The sequence below is a fragment of the Schistocerca cancellata genome, chromosome 3 (genome assembly GCF_023864275.1).
Source record: "Schistocerca cancellata isolate TAMUIC-IGC-003103 chromosome 3, iqSchCanc2.1, whole genome shotgun sequence".
NCBI classification, from domain to species: domain Eukaryota; kingdom Metazoa; phylum Arthropoda; class Insecta; order Orthoptera; family Acrididae; genus Schistocerca; species Schistocerca cancellata.
In genome coordinates, this window is record NC_064628.1 from 594,334,745 (window position 1) to 594,357,685 (window position 22,941).

Below are 22,941 nucleotides of genomic sequence, written 5' to 3' on the forward strand. Positions count from 1 at the left end.
GTTGCCTGTATCAGAGCCTGAAGGCACACCAGCTAGATGTTGTACAGAAAATTGTCAGAGACCAGATGTGGCTCTGTTAGGCTACAGAAATGGTGCATCACATATCAGGGTTGCATGTGACAAGTCACGTCGAAAGAGAATGCATGTCTTCAAGCTGGGACAGTAACAGTAGTAACTTTCCAAGATGAAGCACCTGTGTACGCATTTGTGTACAATAGCACTATCTCTGGTCCACGTCTGAGTACAGTATCAGTCCAGGAATAAAAGACAAGCCGAACAAAATTGGGATCAACTTTGGAAGATGAAGTAAGATTGTGCTCTAATTGTTATTCACTGCTGACACTTAGAACTGTCAACTTAAGATATGTAATTTTGATTTTGAATCATGAGGTTCTGTTATGAAGATGAAAGTATGAGGGTTTGCTCAAGCGTAATGCATTCATATTTTTATGTGAAAAGTCTTGAGGCTTTTTAAACAAAACACACATTTTTATCTTTCTACATCTTTGTTCTTCATGTCTACATATTTATTCCTCAAGACAGCCACCCTGGTGATGAATAAATTTCTCCCAACATGAGACCAGTATGTTAATACTGTCACTGTACAATCTTCAACTTTGTTGATGGAGCCACAACCTCATCTCTGTTTGCACCACTTCCTCACTATCAAAATGAGGTCTTCGAAGTTGTTCTTTAAGTTTTGGAAACAGATGAAAAATGGATGGTGCTAAGTCAAGACTGAAACGGGGATGATCGATGACAGTGAGAATAAGGTGTAGCATTGTTGCAGGTGTCGCAGCACTCGTGGGTCATCTGGCAATATCATGCTGAAAGAGAGGGTCCTCCAAGTGGCTGAACTCTTTGAATTCGAAACTCGATTACAGCAGCCCTCTAGCGACCGAGGGTTGTAACTTGTGTCAATGAACTGGGAAAGTCGACTGAGTAATATGTATGACATGTAATTCCATATCCGCGCGCGAGTGTGTGTGTGTGTGTGTGTGTGTGTGTGTGTGTGTGTGTGTTTGTGTGTGTGTGTGTGTGTGTGTGCTGAAGAATTCCACAAGCTGGCACATCTACAGCTGACTAAAGGTGAGCAGAACAATATTTAGCATTCACTGCCCAAGATGAAAGCTAAAATTTTGAGAATAGCCAACAGGAACATTACATTTTGATGCGCTGGTTCCACCAGGTCTCAGAGCGATTACTGCTGGAAGAGAAATAGATAAATAAAACACTGATAAGAACAATCAGAAAACAAGCATATCAGTTAACTGGTCAATGGGTTAAATGCTCATCTAATTTTTTGATTCCTAGGTTGGTGCGGGGGGGGGGGGGGGGGGGGGGGAGGGGGGGGGGTCAATTCCCATCCCTCATTTCTCCTCCAAACCCACCACTTGCGACATGTGTGGTTAGGAGTGTAAGAACAAATAGACACAAATTTTTGTTTTTATAGAGAGTGGGATGCATCTACAATAAGAAGCATCCAAGGATGGGGGTACAACTATAATAGGAAGTATTCCAGAGTGGGGATGCATTCACCCAAAACTTTCATAAGAGTTTGTCATATTGCACTAATGACAAATGTCACAGTGGATGGCATGATTGCATGTGACATGTTATACAACATTCCACCATGTATCACATTACTTACTTGACACAATGAGATGGGTATTAATACTAACAAGTACAAAAGCATGTATAGGTCAAGAAGTTTTGATTTTAAAGTCTTTGAAGCTGCCACACAAGTCAAAAACCTAGTTGCCTTCTTTTACCTCCATAACTCTGCCCAGGACATATTCAACTTTTTTGTACTTTTACACAAGCATTTTTCATTCTGGTTGTAAAATAGTGCAGTTGTCACTGACAACCAAGAAAACAACTGATCGCCAAGAATTGCAATGTTAGATACACACACTCAAAGCCAACTATTACAGAAGAACATACTGCTGATAAATCATAACTAAAGTTAATGGTATAATAGACTCCAAAGAAGAATATAAAGACAGCCAGTAACTGTTATGGATGACGACTGTGTCAAGTGGTGCACAGAACTGTGCAGCAACTAACAGGTAGTTGCTCAATAGTTGACAACCACACAGGCTCGCCAAATAGCAGCAACATGGCTCATTCAGTATCATGATGTGGCATACTGTTCAATAAATTTTGAGAACCTGTATTTATGCCTAAACCAAATCTTTCTCAAATAAGGGACGGCATTATTGTAAACTTACTATTGTTTTAACTGTAATCCAATAGAAAGGTGGAGTAAAGGCTCAAAGTTATGTCTGAGCTAAATGCTAAAATAGAATAGTTAAGTGTTTATTTGAAAGCAGAAATAGCTCAAAACAATAACGAGTTACAGCAGTTAAATACTGATTTAAATGCATTCCAGATACAATTCATGCTGACAAAGTCTAATCTAAATGTCAAACTAGATACAACTAAAAGACTATTACACACTGATCTTTTGGCCAAAGCCTTCTTTAGAAAAGAAAGGAAAATACACACACATCAATACAAGTGGGTGCACCTTACACACATGTGACTGCTATCTGTGGCCTTTCTGGCCAGACTGCAGTTGTTGTATTGAACAAAAGCAGCAATCTGGTGTGGGGCAGGGCCTGCCAGGTGAAACAGTGGGAGACTCTGGTGGAGGAGGAAGGAAGCAGAAAAGAAGAGGAGCAGACAGGGGAAATTACTGGCGGATGCATTGAGAGATGGTGGTGTAGAATGAGTGTGAGAGGAAGTGAATTGGGAGGATATGACAGGATGGAGATGGCAGAAACTGTTGGGTGGAGGGTGTGGGGACAGTAGATTAAACTGCCCTCATCCTCCTGTAACCTACTGTCCGCATACCCTCCACCCAACAGTTTCCACTCACCCCCCATCCTGTCAGCTCCCCCCAATTCACATCCCCTCACCCTCACTGTGTGCCACTCTGCCAACACACTCACTATTCTTTTCCCCTCTCTGCTCCTCTACTCTTCCGCTCCTCATTTCCCCAACCCTCTCCCCCACACAGCTTTGCAACACTTTGTCTGGCAGCCTTCTCCTGCCACCTTCTAGTCCCTGCATGCTCTGCCAGACAGCTCTCTTTCCTCCCCCCACCCATACCCTGCTATCCCTCCCCCTACCCTAATCCACTTCAGACTGTTGTTTTCATTCATTGCAACAGTTGTAGTGTGACCAGAGTGGCCAGAGATTTTATTTATTTTATTTTATTTGAGATACATATTCCATAGATCCAGTATGACGTGATTACGCATAGATGTGGAACGAGTCCAAGCAGATACAATATAGATATCATACAATACAATACATACTGGTATATAACACATGGTAGATGAATGATTCAGAAATGGTAGAGTACAATAATATAATCGAGATAATAAACAATACAATACAAAAATACAATAGTGGTAAAAAAACAATACAGATAACAATGACAAAGGAAATAATCTGAATTACTACTCACATTATTTATCTAAAGAGTAGAAAATTTTTCCAGTAGGAATTCCTTTAGCTTTTTTTTAATAGCATTTTATTTTCTTTTAGACACTTTATATTACTCAGGAGTACATTAAAGATTTTTGTACTTGTGTACTTTACCCCTTTTTATACCAGAGAGAGATTTTTCTGTTCACAGTGCATGTCACCTTTCCGCCTTGTGTTATAATGATGGTATGCCTCATTTGTTTCATATTCAGAGGAATTGAGCAGTGTGAAAGCCATGAGTGAGAGGAGATATTGTGAGGTAGTGGTTAATATACTTAACTGTTTAAAAAAATTGCGACATGAGGTTCTTGGAGGAACACTACGTATAATTCGGACTACTTTTTTCTGGCTTACAAAAACTGTTTTTGAAAGTGGTGAGTTGCCCCAAAAGATTACTCCATAGCACATCACTGAATGAAAGTAGCCAAAATATGCAGACTTTGATATATTGATGTCTCCAATTCTGGAGATTATTCGGATGGCAAATGTTGCTGATCTAAGCTTTTTTAGTGTTTGCTGTATGTGGAATTCCCAGTTGAGCCAGTTATCTATGTGAATGGCTAGGAACTTAAGTGCACTGAATGCTCTGTAACTGTTGGCTCTCGTGTGCAATGTTAATCTCTTCTGGGCTTATGTAACTGGATTGGAACTGCATGTAATTTGTTTTACTGAGGTTTATTGCTAGAGAATTTGCTGTGAATCAGTTCAGAGCATTTGCAAGTGTTTGGTTGGCATTTAACTCTAGGTCAGAGGAGGTTTTGCTGGCTGTCACTATACTTGTGTCATCTGCAAACATTGTGATATTGCTAGCACTACTTGAGAACAGTAACATGTGTGTGATGTGTGCCTGTTTGTGTGGAGGTGCGCGTTTTCCTTTCTTTCGTGAAGAAGGCTTTGGCTGAAAGCTCAACGTGTAACAGTCTCTTCATTATGCCTGTCTGTAACTCAATGTGTCATCTTTATGTTGAGCAGCAATCTATCAGTTTTGTAATTGTTAACCTGGACTTTCCACTGTTAGATACAACTAAGGCTGATTGAATTAAATGCAAAATTAGATATTACCAACACGACAACAGATACACAGGTTCATAAATCAGAGAAGCACATCAAGTGATTCTTCTCAGGAAAATGTTGAAATAAACCTGCTATTCTGCCATTCTGGCATAATAAAACAGTCTAACTTAGTGAGGAATGAGATAAACAATAAGCCTGATTAACTAAATAAAGATGAGAAAACAAACTAAAGACACTAGTGTCAGATTTAATATTTTAGAACAGGGTATACATTCAGATGTAATAGAAACTTCATACTTTGATTTAACAACAATGGAGTAATGTGTTAATGATTTAACTAAACAAAAGCTTAGTCCACATACTGAGTTATTTTTTTATACTCCTTTTTCACCAGTTATTACCTGTGAACATATCAATTTGGGAGAAATTATTTAAAACTAGTACACAATTATAGCCAGTTTGTTGGGGTGAATATACAGAGGGGTCCAAAAAAATGTATCCACTGTTTAAAAGTTCATAACTTGCAAATTAATTGATGGAGTTGTCTCATTTTTGGTGAAAGAGTAGCTTAAAGTCCAACTTAAAGATATCACTGTAGGTGTTCGAAATGGTCACCATTAACATCCATACACAAACGATGCCGCCCAACTGCAGCATGAACTACTGACTGCAATGTGTTTGGTTGGACATTTGCACATGAATGTACGATGGATTCTCGAAGTTCATCCAATATGCGTAGCTTTTATCGATAAACGACGTACTTTAGTGTTCCCCATAGGTAAAAGTCTAGAGGACTTAGGTCTGGGGAACATGGTGGATACTCCACAGCACCTCTACGGCCTATCCATCTTCCTGATAGATTTTCATCGAGAAATGCCCTAACACAATTTTGGTAGTGGGTTGGGGCACCATCTTGTTGAAAGTAAACTCTTCCATCTCCGTACAAGTCTCGGATGGCAGGTAAAATGGATATCTGAATCTTCTGAAGGTACACCTCACCAGTAACTGTGATGTCAGAGAAGAATGGCCCAATCAAGCCCCGCTAAGACAACCCACATTTACTCCTGGCAAATTCACGGCTTTGTCTACATGGACGTTTGGATTTTCGGTGTCCCAGTAGATGCAATTGTGGCGATTTACCATACCACTGAGTTTGAACTGTGCCGCATCAAACCACGCAGCCATCTCTGCATACTCTTCATTGTTGTGCACCATGTTAGTAAACCACTTGCAGTACTCCATTCTACGATCTGGGTCACCCTCGTTCATTGCGTGTAGCAATCGTGGGATGTAACACTTCCACTTTGCTGTCTTCAAAATTTGCCGAACACTTGAGCAACTCACTCCAGTTTCACGGGCACACTGTCCCACAGGCTTCTGCGGTGAGCAAGTGAATTATTGTAACACACAACAAGAGTTAGCTGGACTTGTTACTGTTACAGGTCATCCAGATCGTTGTTTGTGTAGATCTGTAACACAGCCTTCGGCTTCAAATTTGTCTCGAATACGACAAATCGTTAAACGTGTTGGTGGCTCTGTTTGACACACATTTTGCCATTGCCGTTGAACCTCATTAAAGTTTTCATACTTAAAATACCACTTCAAAACTGACTTCCTTTCATCGAATGTAAGCCTTGCGCCAGCCATGATTACTCAAGTAACTAGGTGTAACTAAGAACAAAACCCTGAATATCTGGTGACTGTCATCTGACAAAACAAAACAACGCAATACAATGCTTGTGTGGCGATTGCCAGATCTACAAACTATTACACTACCAAATATGGCCATTTTGGTTAGTTTAACAAGGCCAGATCAGAATGGCCTTGCTGTTCTGGTACTGTGAACGGCTGAAAGCAAGGGGAAACTACAGCCGTAATTTTTCCCGAGGGCATGCAGCTTTATTGTATGGTTAAATGATGATGGCGTTCTCTAGGGTAAAATATTCCGGAGATAAAATAGTCCCCCATTTGGATCTACGGGTGGGGACTACTCAAGAGGACGTTGTTATCAAGAGAAAGAAAACTGGCGTTCTACAGATCAGAGCGTGGAATGTCAGCTCCCTTAATCGGGCAGGAAGGTTAGAAAATTTAAAAAGGGAAATGGATAGGTTAAAGTTAAATATAGTGGGAATGAGTGAAGTTCGGTGGCAGGAGGAACAAGACTTCTGGTCAGGTGAATACAGGGTTATAAATACAAAATCAAATAGTGGTAATGCAGGAGTAGGTTTAATAATGAATAAAAAAATAGGAGTGTGGTTAAGCTACTACAAACAGCATAGTGACCGCATTATTGTGGCCAAGATAGACATAAAGCCCACGCCTACTACAGTAGTACAAGTTTATAAGCCAACTAACTCTGCAGATGACGAAGAAATTGATGAAATGCATGATGAGATAAAAGAAATTATTCAGGTAGTGAAGGGAGACGAAAATTTAATAGTCATGGATGACTGGAATTCAAGAGTAGGAAAAGGGAGAGAAGGAAACATAGAAGGTGAATATGGATTGGGGCTAAAAAATGAAAGAGGAAGCCGCCTGGTAGAATTTTGCGCAGAGCATAACTTAATCATAGCTAACACTTGGTTTAAGAATCAGGAAAGAAGGTTGTATACACGGAAGAACCCTGGAGATACTGACAGATTTCAGACAGATTATATAATGGTAAGACAGTGATTTAGGAACCAGGTTTTAAATTGTAAGACATTTCCAGGGGCAGATGTGGACTCTGACCACAATCTATTGGTTATGAACTGTAGATTAAAACTGAAGAAGCTGCAAAAAGGTGGGAATTTAAGGAGATGGGACCTGGATAAACTGAAAGAACCAGAGGTTGTACAGAGTTTCAGGGAGAGCATAAGGGAACAATTGACAGGAATGGGGGGAAGAAATACAGTAGAAGAAGAATGGGTAGCTTTGAGGGATGAAATAGTGAAGGCAGCAGAGGACCAAACAGGTAAAAAGACGAGGGCTAGTAGAAACCCTTGGGTAACAGAAGAAATATTAAATTTAATTGATGAAAGGAGAAAATATAAAAATGCAGTAAATGAAGCAGGCAAAATGGAATGCAAACGTCTCAAAAATGAGACCGACAGGAAGTGCAAAATGGCTACGCAGGGATGGCTAGAGGACAAATGTAAGGATGTAGGGCTTATCTCACTAGGGCTAAGATAGATACTGCCTACAGGAAAATTAAAGAGACCTTTGGGGAAAGGAGAACCACTTGCATGAATATCAAGACCTCAGAAGGAAACCCAGTTCTAAGCAAAGAAGGGAAAGCAGAAAAGTGGAAGGAGTATATAGAGGGTCTATACAAGGGCCATGTACTTAAGGACAATATTATGGAAATGGAAGAGGATGTGGATGAAGATGAAATGGGAGATACGATACAACATTCCATTAGAACTACTGACAGCCTTGGGAGAGCCAGTCCTGACAAAACTGTCAGAGCTGCAAAATACTAACCAAAATTCTTTACAGACGAATGGAAAAACTGATAGAAGCCGACCTCGGGGAAGATCAGTTTGGATTCCGTAGAAATGTTGGAACACGTGAGGCAATAATGACCCTACGACTTATCTTAGAAGGAAGATTAAGCAAAGGCAAACCTTAGTTTCTAGCGTTTGTAGACTTAGAGAAAGCTTTTGACAATGTTGATTGGAATACTCTCTTTCGAATTCTGAAGGTGGCTGGGGTAAAATACAGAGAGCGAAAGGCTATTTACAATTTGTACAGAAAGCAGAAAGCAGTTATAAGAGTCGAGGGGCATGAAAGGGAAGCAGTGGTTGGGAAGGGAGTGAGACAGGGTTGTAGCCTATCCCTGATGTTATTCAATCTGTATACTGAGCAAGCAATAAAGGAAACAAAAGAAAAGTTTGGAGTAGGTATTAAAATCCATGGAGAAGAAATAAAAAGATGACACTGTAATTCTGTCAGAGACAGCAAAGGACTTAAAAGAGCAGTTGAACGGAATGGACATTTTCTTGAAAGGAGGGTATAAGATGAACATCAACAAAAGCAAAATGGGGATAATGCAATGTAGTGGAATTAAGTCAGGTGATGCTGAGGGAATTAGATAAGGAAATGAGACACTTAAAGTAGTAAAGGAGTTTTGCTATTTGGGGAGCAAAATAACTGACGATGGTCGAAGTAGAGAGGATATAAAATGCAGACTGGCAATAGCAAGGAAAGCGTTTCTGAAGAAGAGAAATTTGTTAACAGTGAGTATAGATTTAAATGTCAGGAAGTCGTTTCTGAAAGTATATATATGGAGCGTAGCCATGTATGGAAGTGAAACGTGGACAATAAATAGTTTAGACAAGAAGAGAATAGAAGCTTTCGAAATGTGGTGCTACAGAAGAATGCTGAAGATTAGATGGGTAGATCACATAACTAATGAGGAGGTATTGAATAGATTTGGGGAGAAGAGGAGCTTGTGGCACAACTTGACTAGAAGAAGGGATCGGTTGGTAGGACATGTTCTGAGACATCGAGGGATCACCAATTTAGTATTGGAGGGCAGCGTGAAGGGTAAAAATCGTAGAGGGAGAGCAAGAGATGAATACACTAAGCAGATTCAGAAGGATGTAGGCTGCAGTAGGTACTGGGAGATGAAGGAGCTTGCGCAGGATAGAGTAGCATGGAGAGCTGCATCAAACCAGTCTCGGGACTGAAGACCACAACAACAACAACCACCAAAGATGAGACAACTCCGTCAATTAGTTTGCCAGTTATGAACTTTTAAGCAGTGGATACATTTTTTAGACCCCTCTGTATAAATGATTACTCCAATAATTCAATTCACAACTAATTATAATGACTTTGGTTGTCAAATAGTATTTGACATTGACTTCTATAAAATGCCTGATTTTAGTAAAGGCTGTGTACTACTATTTTAACAGTAGCACTAACAGAGTAGATTACTGACAAGATAAATAGAATATGGTTCAGTCATACATATAAGTTAAACCATATGTTACAACCAATAAGGAATTTACATATTATTACGGAATTCAGAATAAATAAGAAAGATGATTTTAATTAGAAGGTTGGAGGCCTTGGGCTGTATTAGGCAAAGCTCCCTGCCGCCGTTGGATAAGCAGCTGCAGCAGCAAGTCGTATACTCCTAGCTCACTCATTTGTTACATAGTTTAATTCTTAATTTCTTTGCGTGTTTTTGAGACTTGCATTGTTTAATTCATAAATTTCGGGCGTATTATAGTATTTGAGAGTTGTAGCATCGCGTTTTAGTACCTGAATAGTATAAAATCGCGTAGTCTCCTTCCGCCGCCGAGCAGTGTGTCAGAAGTGCGCAAGTAGCAGCATTACTGTATTTCCTAGGCAATCTTGTATTTTAATAACCGTTTAAATTTTGTGTTGATTTGTTTGCGCTCTCTGTAGATTAGTTCAGACGTTCTTTGCACAACAGTTTTTAGCAGGGATACGGACTGCAACTGCTGTGTTCGGATGCAGGCTGAGTTGGCATCCCTTCGCTCCCAGCTTCAGGCAGTGTTGGCTTCGGTCACACAGCTTGAGGCTGTTGCCAATGGGCATCACTGTGGGGGTCGGGATGGGGGTTTGTCGGGGACGGCCAGCTCATCCCACGCATCCCCCGATCGGACTACGACTGTGGTTGCCCAGGGTACTGCCCGCATTGAGGCTGATCCCTCACCTGTGGTAAAGTGGGAGGTTGTCTCAAGGTGTGGCAGGCAGCGAAAGACATTCCGGAAGGCTGAACGGAAGGCCTCTCCAGTTTGTCTGACGAACCAGTTTCAGGCTCTGTCTCAGGCTGATACTGATCTTCGGCCTGACATGGTTGCTTGTCCTGTTCCAGAGGTTGCCCCTCAGTCCGCAAGATCCGGGCGGTCGCAGAGGGTGGGCTTACTGGCAGTTGGGAGCTCCAACGTCAGGCGCGTAATGGGGCCCCTTAGGGATATGGCAGCAAGAGAGGGGAAGAAAACCAATGTGCACTCCGTGTGCATACTGGGGGGAGTCATTCCAGATGTGGAAAGGGTCCTTCCGGATGCCATGAAGGGTACAGGGTGCACCCATCTGCAGGTGGTCGCTCATGTCAGCACCAATGATGTGTGTCGCTATGGATCGGAGGAAATCCTCTCTGGCTTCCGGCAGCTATCTGATTTGGTGAAGACTGCCAGTCTCGCTAGCGGGATGAAAGCAGAGCTCACCATCTGCAGCATCGTTGACAGGACTGACTGCGGACCTTTGGTACAGAGCCAAGTGGAGGGTCTGAATCAGAGGCTGAGACGGTTCTGCGACCGTGTGGGCTGCAGATTCCTCGACTTGCGCCATAGGGTGGTGGGGTTTCGGGTTCCGCTGGATAGGTCAGGAGTCCACTACACGCAACAAGCGGCTACACGGGTAGCAGGGGTTGTGTGGCGTGGGCTGGGCGGTTTTTTAGGTTAGATGGCCTTGGGCAAGTACAGAAAGGGCAACAGCCTCAACGGGTGCGGGGCAAAGTCAGGACATGCGGGGACCAAGCAGCAATCGGTATTGTAATTGTAAACTGTCGAAGCTGCGTTGGTAAAGTACCGGAACTTCAAGCGCTGATAGAAAGCACCGAAGCTGAAATCGTTATAGGTACAGAAAGCTGGCTGAAGCCAGAGATAAATTCTGCTGAAATTTTTACAAAGGCACAGACGGTGTTTAGAAAGGATAGATTGCATGCAACTGGTGGTGGAGTGTTCGTCGCTGTTAGTAGTAGTTTATCCTGTAGTGAAGTAGAAGTGGATAGTTCCTTGTGAATTATTATGGGTGGAGGCTACACTCAACAACCGAGCTAGGTTAATAATTGGCTCCTTTTACCGACCTCCCGACTCAGCAGCATTAGTGGCAGAACAACTGAGGGAAAATTTGGAATACATTTCACATAAATTTTCTCAGCATGTTACAGTCGTAGGTGGAGATTTCAATTTACCAGATATAGAATGGGACACTCAGATGTTTAGGACAGGTGGTAGGGACAGAACATCGAGTAACATTATACTGAGTGCACTATCCGAAAATTACCTCGAGCAATTAAACAGAGAACCGACTCGTGGAGATAACATCTTGGATCTACTGATAACAAACAGACCCAAACTTTTCGACTCTGTAAGTGCAGAACAGGGAATCAGTGATCATAAGGCCGTTGCAGCATCCCAGAATATGGAAGTTAATAGGAATATAAAAAAAGGGAGGAAGGTTTATCTGTTTAGCAAGAGTAATAGAAGGCAGATTTCAGACTACCTAACAGATCAAAACGAAAATTTCTGTTCCGACACTGACAATGTTGAGTGTTTATGGAAAAAGTTCAAGGCAATCGTAAAATGCGTTTTAGACAGGTACGTGCTGAGTAAAACTGTGAGGGACGGGAAAAACCCACCGTGGTACAACAACAAAGTTAGGAAACTACTGCGAAAGCAAAGAGAGCTTCACTCCAAGTTTAAACGCAGCCAAAACCTCTCAGACAAACAGAAGCTAAACAATGTCAAAGTTAGCGTAAGGAGGGCTATGCGTGAAGCGTTCAGTGAATTCGAAAGTAAAATTCTATGTACGGACTTGACAGAAAATCCTAGGAAGTTCTGGTCTTACGTTAAATCAGTAAGTGGCTCGAAACAGCATATCCAGACACTCCAGGATGATGAAGGCATTGAAACAGAGGATGACACGCGTAAAGCTGAAATACTAAACACCTTTTTCCAAAGCTGTTTCACAGAGGAGGACCGCACTGCAGTTCCTTCTCTAAATCCTCGCACAAACAAAAAAAATGGCTGACATCGAAATAAGTGTCCAAGAAATAGAAAAGCAACTGGAATCACTCAACAGAGGAAAGTCCACTGGACCTGATGGGATACCAATTCGATTCTACACAGAGTACGCGAAAGAACTTGCCCCCCTTCTAACAGCCGTGTACCGCAAGTCTCTAGAGGAACGGAAGGTTCCAAATGATTGGAAAAGAGCACAGGTAGTCCCAGTCTTCAAGAAGGGTCATCAAGCAGATGCGCAAAACTATAGACCTATATCTCTGACGTCGATCTGTCGTAGAATTTTGGAACATGTTTTTTGCTTGAGTATCATGTCGTTTTTGGAAACCCAGAATCTACTATGTAGGAATAAACATGGATTCCGGAAACAGTGATCGTGTGAGACCCAACTCACTTTATTTGTTCATGAAACCCAGAAAATATTAGATACAGGCTCCCAGGTAGATGCTATTTTTCTTGACTTCCGGAAGGCGTTCGATACAGTTCCGCACTGTCGCCTGATAAACAAAGTAAGAGCCTACGGAATATCAGATCAGCTGTGTGGCTGGATTGAAGAGTTTTTAGCAAACAGAACACAGCATGTTGTTATCAATGGAGAGACGTCTACAGACGTTAAAGTAACCTCTGGCGTGCCACAGGGGAGTGTTATGGGACCATTGCTTTTCACAATATATATAAATGACCTAGTAGATAGTGTCGGAAGTTCCATGCGGCTTTTCGCGGATGATGCTGTAATATACAGAGAAGTTGCAGCATTAGAAAATTGTAGCGAAATGCAGGAAGATCTGCAGCGGATAGGCACTTGGTGCAGGGAGTGACAACTGACCCTTAACATAGACAAATGTAATGTATTGCAAATACATAGAAAGAAGGATCCTTTATTGTATGATTATATGATAGAGGAACAAACACTGGTAGCAGTTACTTCTGTAAAATATCTGGGAGTATGCGTGCGGAACGATTTGAAGTGGAATGATCATATAAAATTAATTGTTGGTAAGGCGGGTACCAGGTTGAGATTCATTGGGAGAGTCCTTAGAAAATATAGTCCATCAACAAAGGAGGTGGCTTACAAAACACTCGTTCGACCTATACTTGAGTATTGCTCATCAGTGTGGGATCCGTACCAGATCGGGTTGACGGAGGAGATAGAGAAGATCCAAAGAAGAGCGGCGCATTTCGTCACAGGGTTATTTGGTAACCGTGATAGCGTTACGGAGATGTTTAACAAACTCAAGTGGCAGACTCTGCAAGAGAGACGCTCTGCATCGCGGTGTAGCTTGCTCACCAGGTTTCGAGAGGGTGCGTTTCTGGATGAGGTATCGAATATATTGCTTCCCCCTACTTATACCTCCCGAGGAGATCACGAATGTAAAATTAGAGAGATTCGAGCACGAACGGAGGCTTTCAGACAGTCGTTTTTCCCGCGAACCATACGCGACTGGAACAGGAAAGGGAGGTAATGACAGTGGCACGTAAAGTGCCCTCCGCCACACACCGCTGGGTGGCTTGCGGAGTATAAATGTAGATGTAGATGTAGATGTAGATTATAAATCAGTCAATAGGTGTATTTTATGATACACTTTTTTATATCACTGCCACCATGCCGTTACAGTTACAGACCTCAGAGGATTAACATTCTGTGTGAATTTTGTAGAGTAACACCTACAATGACCCAAGGGGATCATTGCAGGTCTTCACATTTTGTTTCCTGTACAACAGGCCTCCTCTTCTACTGTCCTATATGCTTCAAATACATTTTCTTCTGCTGCACCAACCTATCAACTTAAGTGAGTGTCACATTTAGTGTATGTAAAAAGAGTACTTTATCCACAGAATTCCAAAGTTGTTAGCCACTGAATCAACCGTGACACATTACTTTCAATATGAAATATATCATAGTGATTACAATTACTTTACTTATACCTTTCCTTTTTTAAATCAGTACACTGCTACCACACATCTTAAGTCAAGCATCTTACTGTTGTCACTAGGATACTTTCCTTTGCTTTGAGTTGAATTACAGCAAAGTTAATTTCCTCTCGCAGGCATTATAATACCCCAAGTTAGACGAAATAGTCAACTGAAACCCAACTGAGATATGCTTGCATTTGTTGAATATCTCAAAAATTTGTGAAGCCACATTTCATTGAATGTAATGAACGGTTAAGTAAAGAATGTATTCTCTAAAGGAAACATTTTCCTCAAAAATTCAAAGTATAACATGATACTGTATTATTAAAGTTTTATTTATTACTAAAGTAATTGATATTATGTTATTATTAAACACTGAAGTATGATTTCACTCCAATGATTTTTAGCAATGCCATGTTGACAAGGAGAAGGTTAGACACAGCACTTGACATGTGCTACCACAAATATTGTATTAAAATATACTTATGTGCCATCACAGCAGAAAAGTTAGCATCATTTCTTGGTAATACAAATACTATAATGAATAATTCACTAGCATAAAAACAAATATTATAATGAATAATTCACCAGCATTAAATGCTAACTAAAATAACATACCGGTATATCATTTAAAATGATTGCTGGCTAATGAGGACAGACCTGTGGTAAACCCCTGCAACTAGATATGTGTATCTGTACAGAAGGAGTAAGTATGTCTCAATATAATAAATACATAGAGGAGAGAGAAAAGTACAGAAATTTAACTTGGATGCTGTACCCTAATATATGTAGTATAATAAGAAATAGGGTTCGGGTGTCAAGGAAGGAGGACCTCCACTTGCGCTGAGGAAAGGGAGGAGTAACATATATAGGAACATTATTGCTGTGAAAGAAAGTATACTGAGGAAAGAGATATTATTGATAATTTCTGCAAAGGTAGAATACTTAGCATTTTGAGACTTACAGAGAATAATTAAATAGGGAATTATTGAAAATGAAAGAAAGTGTCAAGTTTGTATGGCTTGAATGTGGGAAGTTTAAAAGACAGAAAGAGTCACAACATATAAAATGTAAGAAAGTCTAAAGTTACTAAGTACTTATAACGTAACTGCATCTGAATGGTTATTGAGAACATACAGTAAAATTATTATAGAAGGTTACACCAGCCAGAACCTATGGTGTTATCACAAATGGTGCATGTTTAAAAAATTATATCTTATAACTAGGTTTTGAAAGAACAGGAAAACTGTGCTGCTGTTACTTGTAGAGGAAAATGTAATGGAGATGAAGTTATATAAAATGCAAAAATAAAAATGAAATAAAAAAGCAATAGATGTTAAATGTGGATATCTCTTCTGTTAAGGTAATGTTGTGTGCTTATATAGAAGCATTATACTTAATGACTGCTGTATCATTGTAGTAAGAAAAACAGCATGATAGCTAGGAAAGAAAAACAGAAAATTTTATTTCTGTGGTCTTGAAAAAGGATAGTATTATTTTTTATGCAAGGAATCAACTGCAACTGTTAAAGTCTCTACTAATTTACAAAAATTAATATATGTCTTAAGTATATTAATGGATTTACCACAAGATCTGTTATTTGTCTATGGAGAGGAATATGTAGTGTTACATATCAGTCCAAAAGAGCAGTGTGGAACCCCACGTTTGCCTTGCCGATAAATGATACTTGTGAATGATAAAATGTTATGACAAATTATTTTATAGGAAAGCATGACTTGTGTGTGAAGTTATCATTTATTTTCATGAGATGAGTCATGTCAGTGGCTACTCATGTTTCCAGGATGGGACAGTGATTGAGAAACTTTGCAATAGGAAGTGCCTATAGGGGTGAAGTGTAAACACTGTGTACCGCCAGCCCAGGCTGTGATAGTGCATCAACCCACCAATAAAAGCCAAAACCAAACAATCCTGGAATCAGAGGAGTCATATTTATTTATGAAAATTATATAATGCTAAATTCTTGTCTTTCAGCAGACACAGCATAATTCAATCATGAAATCCACAAACCGACACATCTATGGTCGACTAAAGGTGTGCAGAAAAATATTTAGCACACACTGCTTGAGATAAAATCTAATATTCAGAATTAACCAATGAGTGCATTACATTCTCATGAACTAAATGTAACTGGACAGACCATTCTGTTCTCATCATCACCGCCAGTTAAAACTTTATCATCACTTGAACCATGGACCTAGCTGCAGTGGGGAGGTAGTCATGTCTCAATGACACAAATAGCAAAACTTTAGGTGCAACTACATAAGAGGGGTGTTTGTGGAGAGGCAAAACTAAGATTCCAGAGGAAAAGCAGCACCTTTTCCAGTTCTTACATGGGCAACAGTCTAGGTGACTGACTTGGCCTTGTAACATTAACCAACATGACCTTGCCACTGAGAACATGCTGCTCTACTACATGGCTTAATGATAATACCATCTCCTTGGCTACAATATTTCTGAAGTAAAAATATAGACCCCATTAGAATCTCCGGGAGGGGCCTACTGGGGCAAGTCCTCAGAAGAAAAATCAAATCTGGAGTTCTATGGGTTCAAAGTGGAATGTTAGATCCCTTATCATGTTGGTAAGTTACAAAACTTGAAAGGAGAAATAGATATGTTAAAGCTAGATACAGTGGGAGTAAATGAAGTGTGGTTGCAGGAAGAACAGGTTTGCTGGTCAGAAGAGTACATGGTAATCAACACAAAAAAAGGTGTGAGGGCAGAAGTAAAACAGGACTAGGTCTAATGATGAGTACAAAAATAGGAATAGAGATGAACTACTACACACAGCATAGTGTACAGATCATAATGGTCAAAACAGACACAAAAAAAATCACAGTTCAACAAAGCAGTGAAGTATACATGCTTAATATGCCTAACAGCTCCACAATTATATATATTCAGAAAATATATGATGAGATAAAGGAAATTATTCAGTATGGGAGGGAAAATTTAGTTTTGATTGAGACTGCATTCAATAGCGAGAAAAGGAAGAGAAGGAAAATAATAGAAAAACATGGACTGCAGAAAAGAAAAATAAAGAGGGAGTGACCTGGTACAATTTTGCACAGACCACAATTTAATCATTGGATATACTTGTTTTAAGTCTCATTAAAGGAGGCTGTGTACGTGAAAGAAATCTGTAGACAATGAAAGGCTTTAGATAGATTATGTAACATTAAAGCAGGTACTTAAAACCATCTTTTAAATTTCATAATGTTTCCCGGCTGTAATTTATTAGTTACACTAAATCTGAAGAAACTGCAAACACCAATCAAAGTAGTAGAATTTCTTGAGAGTTTCTGAGGAAGCACTTCATAATAATTAATTGAAACAGGGGTAAGGAATAAAACAGAAAATGAATTGGTAATTCTTGGAGGCAAAATAGTGAACACACCAGAGGAACAACAGAGCAATAAGAAAGATCTAGTAGAAGTCCTTAGATAACATGCAAAATATTAAATTTGACTGGAGAAATGAGGGAACATAAAATGCAGCAACTAAAGTAGGCAGAAACAAATACAGATGCCTAAACAATGAAGATTTTCAGAAAGTGCAAGTGGCACAGCAGACATGGCTAGAGGAGAAAAGCAAAATTGTAGAATCATTCATTATATGGGTACAACAGATACACAAATGAAAATAAAAACTCCCTCAAGTGACAATGGAGGCAAGTGGTATGAACATTAAGAGCACAACAGTCAAGCGACATGGCTGAAAGTTGGCGGGTATGTACAGCTTAAGGAAAGGCATTACAGAAAGGGAAGAAGAAACTGGTATGATGAGATGGGGGATGCAGTACTGGCAGAAAACTTGATATTGCACTAAACAACCTAAGCTCAAACAAGGCACATGAACTATATGGAATTTATTCCGAATTTTTAAGTGCCTTGGGAGAACCAATCATGATAAAACAGTTCCATTTATAGGTACAGACAAAATGGCATCAGACTTCAAAAATGTAATAGTCCCCAAGGCAGATACTAACAGGTGTAAGTTTTATTGAACCACCAGTTTAATAACTTGGTTGCAAATTGCTAATGTGAATTATCTACAGAAGAATGGAAATAATAGTAGAAGCTGACCTGAAAAAGGTGAATTTTGATTCCAGATAAATATAGGGTTAGGTGAGGCAATACTGGCCTTCTCATTAAGTTAGAAAATGGACTGAAGAGGTCGAACTGACATTAACTGCATTTGTGCTATAGACAAACTTTTAACAAAGTTGACCGGAACCCACTCTTTGAAGTTATGAAGTAATTAGACATAAAATAAAGGTAGTGAGAGTTTTTCTAAGACTTGTACAGAAATCAGACTGCAGCTATAAGAGTTGAAGGACATGAAAGGGGGGCAGTAACTGACAAATGGCTGAGACAAGCTGCCAGCCTATCCCACATGTCATTCAATAGTACATAGAGCAAGCAATAAAGGACACTAAGGTGAAATTTGGGAAATTAATTTAAGTTCAGGGAGAAAAATAAAACCTTTAAGGGCTGTCTATGACACTATAGTTCTGCTGGATATGGCAAATAACCAGGAAGATAAGCCGTATCAATAGTGCCTTGAAAAGTTGTTTCAAGATAAACATCAATGAAAGTGAAACAAGGGTAATGGAGTGTAATCAGATTACATGATGTGTTGCTAGGCCAATGAAAAGACCATTACACATCTGAGGACTTCAAATGGGGGAGGTGGGGAGGGGGTGGTTATAGAGGGAGACCATGGGTTGAATACATTATGCATGTTCAGACATAATATACTGCTTACAGTATACTTGCACAGCGTAGACCAGTGTGGAGAGCTGCATCAAACCAGACTACAGGAATTGAGAAAGACACTTTTACACCTTACAAATTTCAACAATTTAGTTATAAAAACACATTGTTAATAGCTCTTGCATTATGATCTTCCATCTTCCTTTGTTATGGAAAATAAAACAAAGGTAGACATCAATAACTTTAAGCCCTCTCTCAGTATTATGAGACTTAAAAATCAATATACGAGGGCTGGAACTTAAATAGTGCCAACTATTTATTCACCACCGATACAAAAGAGTTACATGTTTGCACCTGTTACTGTCCTTCAAAGTAGTCAGCAGCATTGTGTAGAATCCATTGTCAGCGATGCGGAAAGGTAACTATGATGTACAAAAGTACTGTATGTGTGAAGCCCTGGTCCGGTGTAAAAGAGCACCTGATGGCCCAAATCAGATTTGCTTAAATAAATATAAAAATGAAATATATTTCAGCAATACATCTGTTAATGTATCAGGTTGGTGATTTGGGAGCTGTTTCCATAATTGAATTCACTAAAGAACAGATGGTATTAAAAGTTACTACCTGTGCCATTTACTGTGCATGAGAAACTTCTAAAAAATTCATTGCTACCACTTCTGCTTTGTCATTGAGCAGGTTCTGCTCATGTTTCAATTTCAAGTTCTTGGTTGAGGTATAGTTTGTAGCCATTGTTTAATTTATGATGTATTAGTAAATTATTACCTTTGTTGTCAAAAGACTTTCGTATGTCATTAGTGAGAGTAGCTATGACAGATTTGCTAGGAGTTTGTACCTAAATGCATTTGTGTGTTCCTGAAACCTAGTTTGGTAGCTTTGCCCATTCTGACTCACATTCTACACTGGGCCCTTTGTGTTGTAGATCCTCATTTGGAAAATTTGTCTTTGTTAAATTTTATGTTGTGTAGCAGTCTACTACATAAATTACTGCAAAAATTATTTAACAGTATCATGTTTAAAAGACATTAAGTTCTACAAACATAATGTGAATGACACTTGATAAAAAAAGAGAGGGAAAGCAAGCAAGAAGTAGAGGCACTAATTCAAGGATTCAACAGAGTGCAGGTGAACTTTCAGTTTACATATGAATATGAATGTCAGCATTCAATAAACTTTCTTGATGTCGCCATTCTCAGGAAAAAAGTGGACATATTATTGTTACTGCCACCCTCACACACACAGAATGGTACGCATTCTCTACTTTCGTGACATTTCACACAAAATTGTCAACTGAGATCATATAATGTAAATTTTGGGGGGAAATATAAGTGTATATCAAAAGGAAGGCCAATGTGAAATGGAGGTGGCACATCTGTCACAACAGACAAGAGACTCAAATCCAATGAGATAGAAATTGAAGCTGCATGTGAGATTGTTTGGATAGGACTCACTATCAGGGGCGGGCGTAAAATTGAAATTGGATCCTCCTGCTGCCCACCAGATCTCCTAATGTAACCAGAAACTTTACAGAACATCTCATTTAATTTGTGTATAAGTTCCTGAATTATACTGTAAGCATAAGTGGATACTTTAAACAACCAACAATCAACTGGGAAAATTACAGTTTTGTTAATGGTGGGCGTAATAAGCCATCCTGTGAAACATTACTAAATGCTGTCTCTGAACACCAACTGGAACAGATAGTTCGGAACCCCACTCATGATGCAAATATATTTGATTTAATGGCAACAAACAGACCTGACCTCACCGAGGATGTCACATCAAAACTGGAATCAGTGATCATGAGATGGTTGTGGCATCAAAGTACAAAGGGCAACTAAAACAAGCAGGAAGATATATATGTTCAGTGAACTAGACAACAAACCAGAAGTTTCGTATCTCAATGAGGAACTTGAAACATTCAGCACAGGGCAGGAGCACGCAGAGGAACTAACAGCAAGATAGATATGTACCCAGTATAACAGCTTGCACAATAGGTTTAAAACAAAGCACAGGACTACTGATAAACAGATGCTGAATGAAACATATTTGGCTGTCAAGAGAGCATTGCATGAAGCCTTCAGTGACTTCTATAGCAGGATACTGTCAAATGATATTTCACAAAACCCACACAAATTCTGGTCATATTCTGTTTTCAAATATTCATTTAGAATTTAGAAAGGAAAACTCAGGAGAATTTCCCCAATTTAATCCTTGAACTACTGAAAATATGAGTGAAATCAGTATTAGTGTCACTGATGTTGAGAAACAGCAGAAATTGTTAAAATCGAACAAAGTTCCAGGGGATGATGAAATCCCTATCATATTCTATATTGAATTTGTGGCCGAATTAGCCCCTCTTCAAAATATTATCTATCATAGATCCCTCAAAGAAAAAACTTAGCTAGTAGTTGGAAGAAAGGACAGGTTACACCCATCTACAAGAATAGTGATCCACCACATTACCATCCAATATTCTTGACACTGATTTGTTGTAGAATCTTAGAACATGTTCTGAGCTCCAACAAAATGAGGTATCTTGAACAGAATGACCTCCTCCATGCCAACCAGCATGAATTCCGATATCATCAATCTTGTGGAATCCAACTTGTACTTTTCCAACATGTTGTACTATACACTTTGGATCAAAGCAGTCAAATAGAGGCAGCATTTCTCGATTTTCAAAAAGCATTTATTTCAGTGTCACACCTTTGTTTATTGTCAAAAGTTCTACCGTACTGTGTATCAAGTGAAATTTGTGGTTGGGTTGAGGTTTTTTTTATTATGGAGGACACAGCATGTTATCCTGGATGGAGCGTCGTCATCAGATGTAAAAGTCACTTCGTGTGTGCCCTAGGGAATTGTGTTGGGACTCTTGCTGTTCATTCTGTATATTGATGACCTTGCAGACAATATTAACAGTAACCTCAGACTTTTTGCAGATGATGCGGTTATCTATAATGAAATACTGTCTGAAAAAAGCTACTTAAATATTCATTCAGATCTTGATATGATTTCAAAGTGGTGCAAAGATTGGCAACTTGCCTTAAATGTTCATAAATGTAAAATTTTGCACTTCACAAAACAAAACAAAACATGTATTATTCTATGACTAAACAGTTGCAGTTTGCATACTGTAATGTAATAAAATAATTTTTTTTATTATTCTGTGACTGTTAGTGTAATGTAATAAAATAAAATATGAGCCGTGACTTATATAAAAAAGAAACACACATTAATGCAATGGTTCAGCATAAAAGAGAAATAACTAATGTAGGGATATTATTAACAGTGTAATATGTTGTTTAATTTAGCCCGACATGTAAGCACTCCGTAACTAGCTCAATTCTCAGGGTAGTTATATAATTGTCGATAATTAATTGTCCTTTTCTTATTTCCCAACACTGCGGATGTGCTTATGGCACCAGAGAATATTTGCTAAGTCTGTTCAATGAACACTACTGTAATCCATAACCTGTCGTGGTTTCGTCTCGATTCCCCAATATAAGATAACAAGAGTAGCGCCTAGAAATGAAATCCTATAATAGATCTAGAATCCTGTGACCAGACCTTTTCTGCCTGGGATGTTATCTTGTGATATAAAGAAAATCTGTAAATAAAATTGTTAAATTATTAGTAGCTGCATCCAGTCTCGTGGGATCTGAAATAAAGTTAATTGTCCTCACCGACGGCACGACTCGTAGATGATCTAAAAGAAAAATGTTAAAGATTTTTCTAAGACGGCGCCTAACAATGAAAATTCTTTGTTAAGGCCCATATCACTTAAGGCAGTCTAGGTATCAGACTCACAACAGACTGACCACATACACAAATTCTTTTGACAAAATAACCATTATATTTTTCGGGTTTTAAGTACAACATACATTATAAGCTGGTACAGCAAGATGAGCTTTACACAAGAACATCCTCTGAGGTTCGAATATAAGCAGATAAGATACGCAAAAGACAAAGGAAAGATAGTTCATGCATAGAAGTGCAAGAGTCCG

The 22,941-nt window shown here is 39.3% G+C and overlaps 1 protein-coding gene across 1 annotated transcript in view; it reads right to left on the reverse strand.

Moving 5' to 3' along the window:
- Positions 1-22,941, reverse strand: part of LOC126175467 (DNA mismatch repair protein Msh3-like) — a 415,279-nt gene that overhangs the window by 262,944 nt on the left and 129,394 nt on the right. The gene's annotated exons all lie outside the window — the stretch shown is intronic.